The sequence below is a fragment of the Myotis yumanensis genome, unplaced genomic scaffold (assembly GCF_028538775.1).
Source record: "Myotis yumanensis isolate MYYU_CA2020_CCGP unplaced genomic scaffold, mMyoYum1.0.hap1 SCAF_5, whole genome shotgun sequence".
In the NCBI taxonomy this organism is placed as follows: domain Eukaryota; kingdom Metazoa; phylum Chordata; class Mammalia; order Chiroptera; family Vespertilionidae; genus Myotis; species Myotis yumanensis.
This window is the reverse complement of record NW_027223756.1, coordinates 91,461,680-91,478,718: the sequence shown is the minus strand read 5'-3', so window position 1 is coordinate 91,478,718 and position 17,039 is coordinate 91,461,680. Positions and strand designations below refer to the sequence as shown.

General features: G+C 45.6%; 1 protein-coding gene across 7 annotated transcripts in view; it reads right to left on the bottom strand.

Annotated features, from left to right (window-relative positions):
* Positions 1-16,130, bottom strand: part of GATAD2A (GATA zinc finger domain containing 2A) — a 109,537-nt gene extending 93,407 nt beyond the window's left edge. For 5 of the 7 annotated variants that reach the window (XM_070416519.1, XM_070416524.1, XM_070416521.1 and 2 more), the window contains exon 1: positions 34-484. The gene's annotated coding sequence lies outside the window, so the exon portion shown is untranslated. Of the gene's footprint in view, positions 1-33; positions 485-15,829 lie in introns of those variants that run through there. The other 2 variants (XM_070416520.1, XM_070416527.1) reach the window with 2 other exon arrangements.
* Between the last annotated feature and the right edge of the window lie 909 nt (positions 16,131-17,039).

The following is a 17,039-nucleotide window of genomic DNA, read 5'->3' as shown; positions in this document are numbered from 1 at the left end:
CCCGGTCCCCAGCAAGTTTGGTTCTGAACTTACCGGGCCGCGGGCCGGCCCGGCCCTAGGGCAGCGCGCAGGTTCGCGGGACCGTGGGGCCGAGAGGCGGGGGCGCCCGCGGGGCTGGGCGGGCGAGGGACCGGGGGCGCCGGGCCACGCGCTCTCGTTCCGCCTGTAGAGCTGCCCTGGCCCGCGGCGCACGCTCCGCCGGTCCGACCGCCCGCGCCGCCGGCCAGATAATGCGCCCCTCGGCCGCACACATGGAGCCCGGCGCCGGCGTCACCGCCCGGGACATGCGCACCAGGTCAGCGCGCCCGGCCCGCGGCCCCCAAAACACCGGGGAGCTCTTAAAGGCGACGCCGCCCGCCCGCGCCCGGCTGGGCGGGGCTAAGCGACCAGGGGCGGGGTCTGGGTAAAGGGCGTGGTCGGGAGGCGGGGTAATGCTGGCCCCACCCCCGGAAGCACCGACCTCTGGACCGCGCTCAGGGGTTGGGTTTCCCACGCGGGCCCCGGCAGACTCCCAGTGCAGGACCGAGGGGTTGCGGCTAGTTCACCCACCGCAGAGCCAGCCGGCCGCGCCCAGGGCTGACTCACGACGCGCTCGCGACGCGCTCACGGCTGACCTCACTCCAGCTGAGCTGCGCGACCTCCAGCAACTCTGCTACTTCTGAAAACCGAGTTCAGAATGCCTCTCCTGCGGAGTCGTCACAAAGAAGCTACCCTCTAGGGCAGTGGTTCTCAACCTTCCTAATGCCGCGACCCTTTAATACAGTTCCTCATGTTGTGGTGACCCCCAACTGTAAAATTATTTTCGTTGCTACTTCATAACTGTAATTTTGCTACTGTTATGAATCGTAATGTAAATATCTGATATGCAGGATGTATTTTCATTGTTACAAACTGAACATAATTAAAGCATAGTGATTAATCACAAAAACAATATGTAATTATATATTCAATATGTGTTTTCGGATGGTCTTAGGCGACCCCTGTGAAAGGGTTGTTTAACCCCCAAAGGGGTCGCGACCCACAGGTTGAGAACCGCTGCTCTAGGGGATCGACTAAAGCATCACTTTCCATCGCAGTGAATTGAGTTGTACAAGTAAGCTCCAGACCCATCCACTTCTAGACACTTGGGATGGCTGCGCTCCCTTCTCCGGTTACCTCTCAATATGCCCCAGTGCCTTTGGGAGAAGGTTACCCCCGCCCCCCCAAGAAAGCAAATCTGCACCCTTCCCTCTCAGTGACATGAAGGAAACACGTGAAACACAGGTGAACCTGAAAGAGCAGGGCCTTTGGAGATATTAAACTACATAAAGCAGAACATAATTTCAATAGGGAAAATAAAATATTACAAGAAGCCTCTCAATGTCAAGATCAGGTTCTAAAGAACTGCCAAAAAAGCCAGGCCCTTTTCATGTTTTTTTCCCACGTTAAAACAAATAGTTTATGATGAGACATCTAGACTCCTGAATAATGTTTTTTTTTGTAATACATCCTAACATTCATACAATTAAAACAAGTTTCACCAACTAAACCTTTACCACTTGCAATATACTCTGACATTTTTTAAAATATATGTTTATGTCATTTTTAAAATTGATCTTTAAAAAGGAAGAGGGAGAGAGAGAGAGAGAGAGAAAGAGAGAGATATAGATCGTTGCCTCATGTAGGCTTCCCTGACTGGGAATCTAATGGGAGACCTTCCCATGCATGGCAGGATGATCAACCAACTGAACTACATGGATCAGGGTGTACTCTGATATTTTCTATTCTATTTCATTTTTTAAAAGAGAATCAATATAATTCTAACCCATAATTGCTCTTGACCTCAAACTTGAAAAACACTTAATGTAGAACAAGTTTTAGAAATAAAATTGTTTTTCTACTATGTGCTTCTCCCCATCAAGTTCAAAACAGTCCATCTTAATTTTGTGTTAAGTAATTGGCAACTATTTTTTTATTGATTTTAGAGAGAAGAAAGAAGAGAGAGAACATCTGTTAGTTGTTCCACTTATTCATGCATTTATTGGTTGATTCTCCCCACTCCTCCCCCCACATTGGTTGATTCTTGTATGTGCCCTGACCAGGGAATAAGCCCACAACCTTGGCATATGGGATGACCAACTGACCTACCCATCCAGGGCCATAATTGGCAACTTTTTTCTGTTGATCCCACCACCCCAACCCCAAAACCTTCCAACTGCTTAATACAATATCTGACACAACCTCCCCTGGGAGAAAAGAGAAGCATTCTTCAAATCTGAAAAAATGATACAAAATACAAAGTGTTGACCCCCAAAGGCATACCCTGGACCAGTTTTGTCAGCAACTTGCTTTGCTACAAAGCAATTCAAATTCAAAAACCTAACTGTCTTATTCTCAAACGGGTGACTTGGTATAGGAATGCAGAAAGCTCCCTGATCCCATGTGCAAGGATAGGTTAAAGCAAATATCCAGAATTTTCACTGTAATTCAGTATCTGTATATTTTGAGAAATGTTTTATGAAAATTAATCAGATTATGTATATTAAAGCAATACAAGCAAAATATTACCTTACTGTTCCTCACCTGGGTCTTGATTAATGCTAACTTAATTAACTACAAACAGCAAAGTGTGGTAAGGTGGGAGACCTGAGACTTGAGATAGATGTAGGGATTCCAGAGCCTGAGCTGGCAAGCTCTGTGTGAGTCACCAAGGCGACAATCACCGTTTTAAGAGGGAGGCATCAGCTGCAACATATTAATGACACACCCCTGTGGACTGAGGTGTGCACTGGTGACAGGTGGGCTGCTCCAGAGGGCGTGTCAACTTCTCCAGCAGGGAAAGCAGGAGTGGGGGTGGGGTGACACCATTACAAGGTTTATTTTTGAGATAGGAAGAGAGAACCAGGTATATAAATGGAAAAGGCAACAGTGAATCCAGACCTGTTTGGGGTCCTTGATGTTCAAGCTGGTGAATGCTGAGGCTGCTTGTAGTAAAGCAGCAGTGGGGAATCTTTTTTCTGCCAAGGGCCATTTGGATATTTAAAACATCATTCAAGGGCCATACAAAATTATCAACTTAAAAATTAGCCTGCTGCCGAAACTGGTTTGGCTCAGTGGATAGAGCGTCAGCCTGCGGACTGAAAGGTCCCAGGTTCAATTCCAGTCAAGGGCATGTCCTGGGTTGCGGGCACATCCCCAGTAGGGGGTGTGCAGGAGGCAGCTAATCGATGTTTCTCTCTCATCGATGTTTCTGACTCTCTATCTCTCTCCCTTCCTCTCTGTAAAAAATCAATAAAATATATTTTAAAAAATTAGCCTGCTATATTTGATCAAACATTTAATTAACTCACCCGTAATACCTTGGCAGGGCCAGACCAAATGATTTTGCAGGTCTTATATGGCCCTCAGTCTGGATGTTCCTCACCCATGGACTAAAGGCTGCCTCTGTGTCTATCTACTACTGGACTAAACAGCAAATAGTTCAGCTGGGTAATTATGAAATATGATGCAATCACCTTCAGATGCCATTGTAAAGCTGAAGAAACTCTAACAGACAACTATGGTTAGAACCATATTTTTCTTGAAGTTTTTCCTCTATCCTAAGAATAAGATAGTCAATACAGATACCAGTTAATATAATATTTTAAAAACACTTGTTAGCTCGGCTGCTGTGGCTTAGTAATCAAATATCGACCTACGAACCAGGATGTCATGGTTCAATTCCTGGTTGGGGCACATGCCCAGGTTGTTATGGGCTCAGCTCCCAGTGGGGGCATATGGGAAGCAGCCAATCAATGATTCTCTCTCATTACTGATGTTTCTATCTCTCTCCCCCTCTTCCTCCCTCTCTGAAATCAATAAAAAAAAATATATTTTTTCAAAACTTGCTATTGCCTGGCTGGTGTGGCTCAGTGGTTGAGCGTCAACCTATGAGTCAGGATGTCACGATTCAATTCCTGGTCAGAGCACATGCCCAGGTTTCGGGCTCCGTCCCCAATGTGGAGCATGCAGGAGGCAGCCAATCAATGATTCTCTCTCATCATTGATGTTTCTATCTCTCTTCCCTCTCCCTTCCGCTCTGAAATCAATAAAAATTTAAAAAACAAACAAAACAAAAAAACATAGTTAAACAAAATTTTCTTCCAAATTCACTTTAAATTTCATATCCTTCATAGGCCAGATCCTTGCTAATAATAGCTAAGCCTCCTTCTTCCACCCTAGCCACTACAAAAATATTCTAATTATCTTTCTAATGTACTTATTAGATAAATTTCTAAGCACCATCTGAGCCTATTTTTGCACAACAGAGTGACTAAAGAAAAGAAATTTGGGCCAAAATCCAAGTTCCTGTCCTCTTTTATAACAGAAATTGATCAAAGGCTTCACATGGTGTGAAACTGACTGAAAAGGAGTAACATCACCTACTGAATGTTTAAGGTACTGTACTTTTTTGTTTCTAATAAGGAAATTTCTTTAAAATTTCTGAGGGACTGCCGAAACCGGTTTGGCTCAGTAGATAGAGTGTTGGCCTGCGGACTGAAAGGTCCCAGGTTTGATTCCGGTCAAGGGCATGTACCTGAGTTGCGGGCACATCCCCAGTAGGGAATGTGCAGGAGGCGGCTGATCGATGTTTCTAACTCTCTATCTCTCTCCCTTCCTCTCTGTAAAAAATCAATAAAATATATTTTTAAAAATTTTTTTTTCAAATATATTTTATTGATTCTCCACAGAGAGGAAGGGAGAGAGACAGAGAGCCAGAAACATCGATGAGAGAGAAACATCTATCAGCCGCCTCCTGCACACCCCCCACTGGGGATGTGCCCGAAACCCAAGTACATGCCCCTGACCGGAATCGAACCCGGGACCCTTCAGTCCGCAGGCCGACGCTCTATCCACTGAGCCAAACCGGTTCTGGCAATAAAATATATTTTTTTAAAAATTTCTGAGGGACAAAATTTAAGATGTCTTATATGATAAACTCTAATAGACAAGAACTGTCTAAGAGACTACTCATCCCAATTTTAGCAGGATGAGGAGCCTACTGGCACCAGCTCCAGAAGTTCACAGGCTGATGGCACATAAGGACACAGAATGATTTCAATGCAGAAAAGACATTCATAGGAAAAGATTGAGGAAAAGGTTGTTCCTCTGCCTCGGGAAGGGTCCAGCAAATCTTTGTGGATATGACATTTGAGCCAGCTTTAACAGATGAGCATCCAAGGCATCCAGAACGACAGAAGCAAAGGCAAAGGCCAGAGCTGACTACACCTGAAGTGGAGGGGCTTTGGGGCAGAAAGAGCTGAAAAGAGATAGACTCATTATATTTTAAACTTTCTAGATGCCATTCTCTCTTAAAACAGAATGAACTCTTTACTACTTGCTTAAATTCACAAGCTAAGCAGACCTACTTGTTTTCTGAGAAGCTCTCTAAAGAATAAAGTGTATACATTCAAAAGTGTACTGAGTTGTTTTTTTAAGTACCCTTATGAACAAGAGCACTAACCACTTTCCATACTTTGCATATTTAGTACTCTAAAGTCTGAAACTGTTTTCACTGAGTTTCAGGACAAGATAACCACAATCTCTAAGAAAGAATTGTTTTTAAGTTTCTTATTTCACCCCAAATTCATGCTTACATGGTGATATTACAAAGCAATTGGTTGGAAAGAAAAGGAAAAGATTCATGTTTGTGTGATTTGATTTTCTCAGTACTTTGATGCTTCATGAAAAATACAATACTCTTGACAGATTACAGCTACTACAAAAAATGTTTTTATTTATTTATTTTTAAATATAATATTTATTGATTTCAGAGGGAATGGGAGAGGGAGAGACAGAAACATCAATGATAAAGAATTATCAATCGGCTGCCTCCTGCACACCCCCTACTGGGGATCAAGCCCACAACCGGGGCATGTGCCCTGACCGAGAATCCAACCTGGTTCATAGGTTGATGCTCAATCACTGAGCCACAGTGGCCAGGCAACAAATGTCATTTTTTAAGTCACAACATTCTTACACTAGATGAGGAATTTATGGGAAACAGATTAATACCATTTGCCTCATTCCTGTCATGTATGCTGAAAAGTTATCTGAAAGACAGCTTTCTAGATATGGGCCACTTTGTCAACATGTGTGTGCTTTGTTCTGAGTGTCATTTCTAACCACAATTCTGAACCACTTTGTGTCTGTGCAATGTGGGGTTCAGGCTCCTTCTGCAGTTAGTCTCTGTGTGGCCCTGATGTCCCACTTTTACAGAGTTCTGAGCACAAATGGTTTCCTAAAGAGTTAAATACAAACAGCTCAGAAGTATCATCATGAACATAAGTGTATCTTCCACTCTGTCTTCATCTGCATGTGTCACCAGTTGGCAAGGAATATCTCTTTTTTGTCTATACATAGCTTACCAAAAAAATGCCTAAGTCTTTGAGGTTACTAAGTAAACCATGTTTTCTATGAATTCAAGAATTAAAAAGGAAAAACAATCAGAAAACTACCAGAAAAAGAAAGGCTATATGACAGTTTTAAGTCTAGAGATCAACCTATTCAAACCTGCTGGGCAAAGAAAGAGTGTTAGTCACATCATCAGTCTGCTAATAAACATCTTTGATTTAGACATGAAGAAAAACATGTTTTAAAAACTTGATATCCACATCACGCCCCCTACTCCCTAGTTGTTAAATGGCTGATCTTCCAACTTAACATAAGAAGGAGGGAAAACATTCCTCCCAAAGGTTTTCCTAATAGGATGGGTACTCTCCCTCCTTCCCTGGTGCCCAGCATTTCACAATAGAAAAATACAGGTGGTGGGTCTACTTAGTTTTCTCCTTCACAGCTTGATAACAAACACCCGGCCCTCTTTGCATGCTGACCTAGTCAGGCCTACATTTTACCAACTCATGGTTTGGGAAGAGTAAGATCTATTTCAAATTCAGGGCAAAAGTCAACCTTTAATAGGGATACTCTGAGAAGTAAAATATAAAGCTTGAAGCTCTATAAATATACATATAAGCTAAAACCTTGAAATGCCATGTAAGTTAAAAAAATAAATAAAACTTGTGCTATGTTAAGAATTTTAGACCATCTTAAATGATGAAAATTCTCAAAGGAAAAAAATTCAGAAGCAGCCCCCAATTCTGTTCTCTTGAAGCTCCTTAAGAGATTAAACTCTATGTAGACTGCATACCATTACAAAGAAGTCTAGATGATCTGATTTCATTAAGCCATCATTGGTTTCTGATTTAAAAATGCCTATTGAGAGCTCAATTTAGATATGATTTTAATTTGAGTTTCATCTTAAATCCTACTATGGCACATTTTATAAGACTTCTACATTTTTTCAAAATATATTTTTATTGATTTCAGAGAGGAAGGGAGAGGGGAGAGAGAGAAACATCAACGATGAGAGAGAATCATCCATTGGTTGCCTCTTGCCAACCCAGGCATGTGCCCTGACTGGGGAATTGAACCATAACCTCCTGTTTCCGATGCTCAACCACTGAGCCACGCCAGCCAGGCAAGACTTCCTACCTTTGAAGGTAACATTGGGCTTTATTTATTAAAGGTACCCAGTTCAGCCCGGCCAGTGTGGCTCAGTTGGTTGAGCGTTGTCCTATGCACCAGGTCACCAGTTCAATTCCCCAGTTAGGGAACATGCCCTGGTTACTGGCTCGATACCCAGTAAGGGGCATGCAGGGGAGCAGCCGATAGATGATGTTTCTCTCTCAACAATGTTTCTATTTCTCTCTCTCTCTCTCCCTTCTTCTCTCTAAAATCAATAAATATATTTAAAGGTACCCAGATCAAACTCTGACTTTTAGAGGAGCATAACTTCCACAGGTCAAGGGAACGCACCAGGCTATTTTTCACTTCCAGGCACTTGCCTGTACCCATGCTATTCCTCTCCTTAGAATGTCAAGTCACCTACTTACTAACAAGTAGCTCTCTCCATCACCCCTTCCTTTGCTGACCCTCTAAATAGCCCCCTCCTTCCCTGATACTACTGCACTTCACTAAACTTGCTAGTCAATGTGCCTGTGTTTTCCTAGCACCCTATGAGCTCCTATGTCCAGCCAGGTGTCTGACCCTTAGCAAGTTAAATGAATATTTCCATCACCCGCAAAGGTGAGGCTTTTGCTAGCACATACGGCAGCCACATGGAATATAGGTTTGAGTCGTTTGCCTAGTTACCTTGTTATGCTTCAGGAGGCACTGCAAGTCCTTATGGCAAGAACTGTACACCCAGTGTAAGACTACAATAAACTGAGGGAACTCAATAAGAAAAATCAGCCAACCCAGGAACGTGTAGTTCACAGGCCTTGGTCATACACAGCAGCCTGTGACCCCAATGTGAACTGGTTTGATCTTAAGCAGTATTAACTGCCATAGATAGCTGTCCAAACTTGGGTGCCAACCTGGAGAGAAAGTCAGCCTTGATACGATTCTGTAACAACCCATTTATAAGGCGTCTATAATAATGTGATTGCTGATTTCATGCTTACCATCCATGCCCCACAAATAAGGAGACTGAGGCTCAAAGAGTTTAGGCCACTTGCAGTTAGGTCACTTTCCTGAGGTAACAGAGCCAGCAAGTGGTGAAATCTGGATACAGACCGAAGGCTTTCTAACTCTAAAGCTTCTACTGTACACAGGGCCTCCTGTGGTACTTTTACAAAGCAGCGAAGGCAAATAACAGTAAACCATTCTTCGAGAGCACACTCTTGCAGAAGTACCTATCTACTGTCTGCTTCCTTAAGTTCTATACGCATCTCTAGAGCATCCCTCTACAAGCAAGCTTCTGCAGGGAACGCTGTGATAATGCAACAGGAAATCATCCTGTTGGCCACCCTGCCAGAGTTCTGAGTTTGTGAGTACATTAGCTGAGCCCTAGAACTGCCAAGTGCTCCCAACTCTGATAAATCAGCTTTCCAAGGAAAAAGTGGTATTTTCTATGCTCAAATTGGGGCCCAAGAACTCAGACTGGAGGGCTAGGGAACAGGAAGTGAGGAGGGAGCAAGCATCCACTTTCCAAGGACAGCAGAACCCAGAGGTGGGAGCCTAGTCACATGCACAGTTGTATTACTTGTTCACGCCCACTTCCGGCCTGGGCCTTCCTCTTCACCTCCAGAATCAGTACTTGGTGGAAGGTAAGAAGAAGAAAACAGACTAACCAAAAACACTCCTTATAATACCCTGCTTCTCTCCCGGGGAACCTGCACCCCAAATGAGTATCCACCCTCCTCCTGGCTCCCTCACTTACCTAAGAAAAGCACCTGTCACATTACTGACCTATGTGAACTAACATCAAATCTGGTCACAACACGGGAAAGTCAAAACAGCACTTCCCCAAACCCAGTGTAAGAGGGAACCCTAGGACAGAAGGAACTCCATGCACCATGAACCTACCAATACATAACAAAGCAATCTATTTGAAATCTCACTTTTCCTATGTCATAAATAACAGCCAAGCACTTCCCTTGTCTGAATTTTTTTTAAGTTTTCAAACAAGGCAGGAAGGGCTTTTAGAGCTGTTTATCTCTGCATAATATGCACTGCCATGAAGAAATGCCACAGGATTCCAAAACACGCTGCCACCAACTTCAAGAAAAGCAAAGCTGAAAGTGCTCCTGACCAGGACCATCCCAGACTCTCTCTAGTTACTCCAAAATTACAGCCACAATCATCCTGGATCAACCAGTGCCAACAGCCAATAATCAACTGGGAAAATGCCATAATTTCTGCCTTGTTATAGAGGGAGGAAACAGAAGCAAGGAGCCCGGTGAGGAAATTCGAAGAGTAGTGAGGTTTCACTTTTAAACACCCAAGAAACTCCACCCCAAGCTTCCAACATCCATGGATATTCCCAAAGAAGCTCTATGATATTCTTTCATTCATTCATTTACTTGTCTGCTACTGGGATGTAAACTCCTTGAGAGCCTACTGCATCTGTCCTGCTCAGGTGTCCAGCATGGCTCATGGCAGGCACACACACAAACATTGCTGAATTATTTGCTGGCATAAGAAATTACATGAGCCAAAATATTTAACACTTTCTTTTTTAAAAAATATTTCTTTATTGATTTCAGAGAGGAAAGGAGAGGGAGAGAGAGATAGGAACATCAATGATGAGAGAGAATCTTTGATTGGCTGCCTCCTGAATAGGTCCCACACTGGGGATTGAGCCCAAAACTGGGCATATGCCCTGACCGGGAATCAAACCCTCATGACCTCCTGGTTCATAGGTCGACACTCAACTACTGAACCACACCAGCCAGCCTTAACACTTTCTATATTTCAATCCAATTGAAGTTGCACTTAAAAAAAAGGAAAACCTACCTATGACCACATAGGAAAATCTGTGGTAAATATAGCCCTTACTTGAGAGTTCAAACGTCCCTTGTAGGTCAGTTTGAAGGGATAAATTCGTATTAAACAAAGGCAGCCAGGCTGCAGAGAGGATAGAGCCAAGCTTAATACCAAAAATAACACCATCCATTCATTTGGATGGAACGACTTGATACACTAGTTATTTCCCAGTTCCAAGAGTTCAGCTTCTTTCTTATCATCAAGATCCCACGGGATTTAATGCCCCCTGTGCTGTCTCCAACAGGAAGGAAACCCTGACTTCCCTAGCTATTTCAGTTATATAAATCAACAGTTTATTGTCCAGAGTTAGAAGCTGGGCAATGTTGGGACACACATGCCTTTTAGAGCCGCCCACCAATGGGTAACCATATTACATTACATCTAATAAATGTACCTAGATCAATATCATTTCTAATTATCCAAGGTTTTTATTGCTGTAAGGATTTTTCAATTTTAAAAAAAAGTTTAAAAAACTTCCTGTTAGATAAAAGAGACTTGGTGGTGGCGCCACCATCCACCAGAGTGAAGTCTGTGGCACAAGAGGCATAGCATAATTTCAAAAGGGATAATGATCCCTTTTAAAGTTGTTTACCTTAGTTTGTATATGTTAATAATAATAAACTTTGCTCCTTTCAAATAGAATGTTATAACTGTCCTTTAACAAATTAAGAGAAATTTAAGATTGGTGGATATTTCTTGGACTCAATATAAAGTCACTTTATGTGTGTGTGTGAGAAAGACACATGAAGGGAAGGAATGGGGATATTTCAAGCGGAGGAAACACCCCTTTTCCTCAAATTTGGGAGAAGCCCAATGGGGACCTAGCTCAGATTTTCACCCATTATTTCCCCCTGGGTTTTAACTCTCTGGGGTATGTGCCATCTGAACCCACACTAAGAAGTGAAAAAGGCCGAAACCGGTTTGGCTCAGTGGATAGAGCGTCGGCCTGTGGACTGAGGGGTCCCGGGTTCGATTCCGGTCAAGGGCATGTACCTGTGTTGCGGGCACATCCCCAGTGGGAGATGTGCAGGAGGCAGCTGGTCGATGTTTCTCTCTCATCGATGTTTCTAACTCTCTCTCTCCCTTCCTCTCTGTAAAATATCAATAAAATATATTTTAAAAAAAAAAAAGAAGTGAAAAAGGCTGGGCCCCAACTCATGGCCATGATTTTAGGGCTTTCACTAATTGCTAAGAAAGAATCCTCTAAAAAAACAGACAAAAAAAAACTGTCCTGCCCACCCCAGCCCTCACCCCCACCCCCACAGCTCTCTCTATCCTGGGAGCTCAAGGTGAATTCTGATCTCCTCATGGGCACTAAGCCACACACTGGCCCTCTCAATGTACTATTATTGTGTCGTGTCAAATGCTTTTATACATCTCTTTCCCAGTCTTTTGTCCCCAAATCTGATCCATTACCCTAAAAAAACAGTTCTTATTTCAAGGTTCTAATGTTTAAAAGACCACTCACCAGGTAACTGCTGCACTTCACTCATTCAAGCAGTCCCAAAATATGGATATGATCCTTTAGGTTTATGGTACTCCTACTATCTTTGTCCCACAATTCCTCAAGTTCATTATAATCTATCTTGCCTATGGCCCAATTACAGTAATACATCTTCCTACTTCCCCTTAACTCATAAATTACCCCTGCCCTAGCTGGTTTGGCTCAGTGGATAGAACATCAGCCCGTGGACTGAAGGGTCCCGGGTTTGATTCCGATCCTTGGTTGGGCTGCAGGCTCCTTCCAGGCCCAGGCCCTGGTCAGGGCAAGTGCAGGAGGCAATCAATCAATGTGTTTCTCTCACATCCATATTTCTCTCTGTCTTTCCCTCTCTCTTCCACTCTCTCTACAAATCAGTGGAAAAATATCCTTGGGTGAGGATTAAAAAAAAAAAAAGATAAGTTACCCCATTTTACAGAGGGAGAAGACAAGGTCAAGGCAAATACAAACGTCTGCCACACAGCAAATCTGCCTCACATCTGCTATCTGAACACATAAAATTTCTACAAAACCCGGGGGGAGGGGCGGGAAGGGGCAATGGGTTTTGCAAGGGACATACCAAGTTTCTTTCTCTTCGGGCATATTTAGCCTGGCAGAATGTCAAGTGCTTCCTGGCCTGGGAGTGTAGGACAAACCCTAATCTCCTGAGCACAACAACCAACCTCTACTGCACAGCAACCATGAGTGAGGCACTGTGCTGGCCATGCCCCACTCATTATCTCAGATTCATTCATTCATTCATTCATAGCATTCATACGTCTAGGAAGCACTTCCCATCTGTAAGCATCTTCACACACATTTACAGAGATGTGACCCCTTAAATATTTAGTAACATGCCAATTTTGTGTCATAACTTGTCCAAAGCCACACTACTAGGGAGGACAGACCCAGAATCTGATTCAGGTCCTTCTGACTTCAAAGCTCCCCCTTCCCTAACACCCTATATTGCTGGTCCTATGGGTTTCATTTAAAATAATAAACGTGTCAGCACTTCTCTGCCCTGTCTCAGGACACCCTAAACCCTGAGCTTCCCACCATCTTTCCCCTGCCTTTCAGGGCAGTACCTACAGCTGACCAGGAAAAGGCAGTAAAAGAGCAACCAGCTCTGTAGCACCTTCTTGCCTGGACTTGACTACTCCAGGAGCAGAGGGCCCAGGAAACTCCAAACACTTCTCCACAGAAGAAAATAGCTCGAGTTGAAACTTGTGTCCACATGGTCCATCGACAGATTTAGAACTCAAATTATAGCCTCCGCAGGAGTCTTCACAAAGAACTCAAATTAAGCAAGACCCAGATGGAAACGAAGAGGAGAGGGACAGCCTTAAGTCAAACTGTAAAGTGAACTGCAGTTATAGCAAAGTCAGAGTGTAGAACTCGTTGAAATGCTAAACCAAACAGGAGTTCAGCCTATATTTCAAAACTCCACTTCAGGAACGGTCTCTCCACTTTTTTAGCCTGAAACTTGTGCATGGACACAAAGTGACTGCAAGTTACTCAGGTTTCAAACTGAGTTCATTCCCGTCCTTTGGACCATCTCTCAATGCCAGCATTCATCTACTTGGGCTCCAGAGAGTGCTGAGTTTGGCAAAGCAGATAAAATTAGCTACTGGAGTGAACTTGGAATCTAGGGTGGGCCATTAAAAAAAGTACACATGAGATTTGTATAGCCACGTAAAAACTTCCTTTGGCCAACCTGAAGTCATCTAAAACTTAGAGAAATTAAGTCAAAACCCCTGTCCCTTGCCTCTATTCCACCCTTCCTGGATCTAAGGTGACCCATTTCCTGCTTCTTGCCTTGCCTTTCAAATCAGAGTGGCCCACAAACTGAGGAGCCTCTAGAGATCAAGGGGTAAGTCAGAGAGTCTAGGAAGAGAAAAAATGCAGCTGAAAGACATAAAGGAGCATTTTTTTTTTCTCCCTGCTACTCCCTACGCAGAGGGAGGACTAAGGCATGGGACAGGAAGTGGATCAGTCCCACAACTTGACAGTGTGATAATGGACAAACAATGTTCCAGTCCTGTCCCTCCTGCCTCTATACTGGCCTGACACCATGGCTCAAAAACAGAGTAACCAAGGTGGTCATCTGGAAACATCGCTTGCTCCCCCCAAATTTAGCAGGTCCTAAGGGACAAGAAAACAGTGATGTGTGTTTTTATTTGTTTTGTTTTTTGCCTCTCTGTCTCCCAATTTCCCTTCCAGCCAAAATCTCTTTGGCCTCTGGAACCTAAAGTAAAAGTTCAGAGAAGACCACCCAATCTGGCAAGAAAGAAGAGTGAAGGGAAGGCACATTTCTCCTTCCAGAATGGAGGGAAGTGGGTGCCACAAAGAGAAATAAGGGGATCTTGAAGTTCCAAGAAGAAATGAGGAGACAGTTTATCCCTTAAAGAATCAGGAGGGGGAAAAATAAATCTAAAATAAATAAACAAAGAAACAACTTTTTTTAAAAAGAGAATCATGAGGGAAACCTCAGGCAAGTGGGAGGGGAACCCTTCTGAATGCAATAGGACCCCCTCAGTGAAGTGAAAAAATTTACCATGTCTCTCATCAGAAAAGAGGAATCTTAAAAAAGTGGAGACACACTTCAGAGATGTGTGGAGCCCATAGGAATAAGACATATCATATTAGGGGGAGGGGAACCTCTGGAGAAGCCAGTGGGCCCCTTCAAACATTATAAGATGCATAGATTAGTAGGGAACCCAAAAGAAATGGCAAATAATTTTTGAAAAGTTAGTTTTTTGTTTTTCAGAAAACTAAGCATCCAGTCAGATGTATGGGCATTTCAGAGTAATGGAGGACCTCTCGGGAAAATGGAGGCACTCATCAAAAAGCAGAGTATCCTGCCCTGGCCAGTGTGGTTCAGTTGGTTAGAGCAACATCAGGATATACCAAGGTTGTGGGTTCAATCTCCTGTGAGGGCACATACAAGAAGCAACCAATGAATGCATAAATAAATGGAACAAAAAATCGATGTTCTTCTCTCTCTCTTTTCTTTCCTCTCTCTAAAATTAATACAATAAAAAAAATAAGAAAAAAAAGCAGGGTTCCCATCAAAAGTGGGGATAGCTCAGAAAAGTAGAAAACACCTTCAAGAAGGATTCTGACAGACGCAGGAACAACTCAGATTAGTTTAAGGATGTTTGATAGAAGAAGGAGGTCACCCAAACAAGTGGGGACAGAAAAAAGCAACTCAGGAAAGTAGAGGGAAAGGGGACCTACAAAAAGTGGGAGACACCATAGAAAAGTGGGACAACAGCCTAGGGGCCTGGCTCAGTGGCCGACCTATGAACCAGGAGGTCATGGGTTCAATTCCTGGTAAGGGTACATGCCCAGTTACTGACTCGATCACCAGTGTGGGACTTGCAGGAGGCAGCCGATCAATGATTCTCTCTCGTCATTTATGTTTCTATCTCTCCCTCCCTCTCCCTTTCTCTGAAATCAATACAAATATATTAAAAGAAAAAAAGAAAAGAAAAGTGGGACAACAGCTCAGAGAAGCTGAGATCTCCTCAGAAAATCATTGGGGGTTGGGGGATCCATGGAAAAGTCGGGTGGTCTCAGAAAGGTGGGGATCCCCATAGAAGTGGAGGGATCCCTAGAAGCAGGAGTGTCTCCTGGGGGGAGCGGGATCCCTCAGGGAAGCAGAGGATCCTTAGGAAGACAGGTAGTCCCAGAGAGGTGGGGAGCTGCCCTCAGAGAGGCGAGGCCCCTCAGAAAAGTGGAGAGTCCATGAGAGAAGGGGGCTCCCCTCAGAAAAAGGAGTCTATGGGGTCCCTCACAGAAGAGAGGTCCCTCAGAGAAGGAGAATCCCTTGGAAAGGCGGGGGGTCTCCCACAGAAGTGGGGGATTCCTTCACAGAAGCGAGTCCCCGCAGACAAGAAGGTCCGCACACTGGAGGCGGTCCCCTCGCAGAAGCGGAAGCCCCAGAGAAGCCCGGGGCACCGGAAGCCGGGGACCCGCCACCAGCGGCGCTGGCCCCTCACTCACCGAAGTTGCTCGGCGTCCCCACAGGCGGCTGCTAGGTCCCGGGCGGCCTCGAGCTGCGGAGTCGGGTCCAGTCCGCTCGGGTCCCAAAGCGGCAGCTCCCTCAGGTGGGTCCGCGGTGGCGGCAGCGACAGGACGACGGACGGCGGACCGACCGACTGCGCGGGCGACGCGAGGCGCGCTCGGGCGGCAGGGGTGCGCGTGCGCGCGCCGGGGCGCTGACCCCGGGCGGGAGGAGCCGCCGCGCTGCGCTCGGAGCCGCGGCTCGGTCTCGCCGCTCTGTCTCACACTGAAATTGCCCGCTTCGCAGCCCGGCTTCCCCGGTTGCTAGGCAGATTTCGCCTCGCACACTTCCGGGTTGAGACGCGTCTTGCCGAGTGGCGGCGCCGCAGGCCAATGAGGTCCGGGCGGGGCTCCAGGGATCCGCGCCCCACAGAGGGCGTGTCCTGCCTCACGACGGACAGCGACCGGTGGCCAATGAGCACGCGGGCCGGCTCGCTCTCGGGATTGCGCCGGAGGCCTGGGCGGGCTCAAGGAGGTGGCACAGAGTAACTGACAGGTGGCCTGCCAATGGTAAAGTAGAGCGGGCCTCAGGACCAGTCAGAGCCCTGTTAGGGCGGGGCGTGGGTTTGGGGGCGGAACACCGGGAAGGGCAGGGCCTGGGAGACGCGTCAATCCGTAGCCGGCTCGTTCGGACCCTGGAAGGCGGTTCGACTGGGCTGCGGGGCGGCCAACAACTGACTGGGCAGGGGGTTCCCTGCAGTGCTCAGCAGGGGCGCCCCACCCACAATGCACTGGAGGCAGCCTGGGCCGGCCGGGCAGGCGAGGAACCGGTGGTGGGCGGGGTCGCGTAAGGCGCGCTCTGAGGAGACTGGGCGAGCTGCGGCCCCGCCTTGTTCTCGAGGATGGATTCATTGCCCCGGTGCTCTTTTCTGACCAGACTTGTGGGTCCGACCCGCTTCGGAGGAGAATCTTTGAGGATTCTTGCCCCTGGCCTCTGTTCTGAGGAGAATCTTCGGGATTCTTTGCCTGGCCCCAGTTCTGAGGAGAAGCTTCAAAAATCTTGCCCGTGGCTCCTCTCCTGAACAGAAACTTGCAAGTTCTTGCCCTGCCACTTTTTCTCAGGAGAATTGCCAGGAGAGGGCTGATTTTGTAGATTCGAAACCCCAGCTCTCTTTTCTAAGAAAACTTGAGGGGCCTCGGGCTCCTGCTC